Below are 1,810 nucleotides of genomic sequence, written 5' to 3'. Positions count from 1 at the left end.
CTCGCGGTTTATTTTTCTTACGTTCTTGTCACAACAATAAACTCTTTAGCGAGAAATCTGATTTACATTAGAATATGCCTTTATTTTTATTTTCCTTCTTTTAATAAAATTTAGTTTATACACTTACTAGGCATGCTGCCCAGCTTCGTTTAGGCTTTCGAAAACATTGAGAATTTGAATGCTTAATTAATTCGCCCGAGGGTCGGTCTACGACCTCAGGAGTTATGAATAGGTTCCTACGTGGACATTTCTTTTCGATTTATAGCTCATAAAAGGCGCCGGTCAGTCGAGGTCAGTTTTGACCCCCTCATCGTAGACTTCTCGGCCAACAGGCCCCCGTGTTCTGTTGCCCCAAGGCAAGATCCTGCCAAATTTGAAGAGCCGGTAAGTGCCCTATTGGGCACCCGACAACTTTGCTTTAAATATTATTATAGAGATTAGCACATTGCATAGATAAACAAAGATTTCAATAAAGTAATTAAGGCCTGAAATACTTTAGTATAGAAATGTATTATTTGAATAGATTCTAGATCTAGGTAGGGTCTACATCTGTGTAAGTCTAGTTTTTCCGTAGATCTAGAATCCTAATAGATTTTTTTAAGTTTAGCCTGAGCAAAATTGTATTGTATAAATTTTATAGCGTACGTAGATCTAAATCAAATTTGAATGAAATAGTTCATTTCTTTTTATTCTAAACACGGCAGATGACGTCATTAGTTAATGTATAAACATTAGTGACGTCACTGTTTTATGCATTCTTTTTTACAACTAAACGCTTTTCCTGTTGCATAATTAAAACTGTTTCTCTTTATCCGAATACGCCTTTATTTTTTATTTTTCTTCTTTAAATAAAATTGTGGTTATACATTTAAAAAATCTAACATATTATTTTCAACAAAAGTCCGTATAAAGGTATCCATATATCGCTGCCGATTCTGACGTGATATCCGGCGAAAATATTTTGCGGACAGGCAGAGAGAGAGAGAGAAGTGCGCACATGGGCTATTATATATTAGGATACCGTCCACCATATTATTTTCAACAAAAGTCTGTATCTTTGTCAAAAATATTGCAGGCAGAGAAAGAGAAGTGCGCACATGGGCTTTTATATATTAGGATGTTTATACGATTTCATGATAAGTTGTCTAACCTAAATTTTAGACCATATGTAAATATTTACGTGCGGCGTCAAAACGGCCAATGACAAAACGGCCCCGTCAAATCGACCCGTCAAAAGGGCCAGCGACAAATGGACACCGTCATGTAGTAAACATTTTTATTACAAGCTTTTATTTAACTCAGTTCCCCTGTCGACAGTCTGTCGTCAGTCGTCAGTCTAGATCGAAACGCTGGAGTGAAAATTCGGTCACTTCTACTTGACCGATACGATTCACATTTGACACGTGGGTCAAGACATGAAGACAATGCAATCTGAAATTAAATTTGACTTAATTGGATGCCTAATCAATTTTTTATGAATTAATTAAAATTTGGACCGAATTAGTAGGCATGTCTATCCAACCACACCACACGCGTCATCACGTTCAATAGCTGCGCCATCACGTTCAATGGCTGCGCCATCACGTTCAGTAGGCGCGCAATGGTTTTTAGTCATGTAACTCTATCTATATATATAATTCTCTTCTGGGAGCCGTTAGAAAACAAGCTGCAAGCGCGCCTTACAGTCCCCTCTCTTCACCTCTATCGCTACCATCCCCACCCCCCACCCCCTCAAATGGTCTGGTGAGCTGTGGTTCACGCTGTTTACATTTTACAATCATAGAGACGGGTTTGGTGACGGCTATTAGGG

Source organism: Physella acuta, unplaced genomic scaffold, assembly GCF_028476545.2.
Source record: "Physella acuta isolate Inbredline_101_S28 unplaced genomic scaffold, ASM2847654v3 ptg001806l, whole genome shotgun sequence".
Classification (NCBI taxonomy): Eukaryota; Metazoa; Mollusca; class Gastropoda; family Physidae; genus Physella; species Physella acuta.
This window is presented reverse-complemented; position numbering follows the sequence as displayed.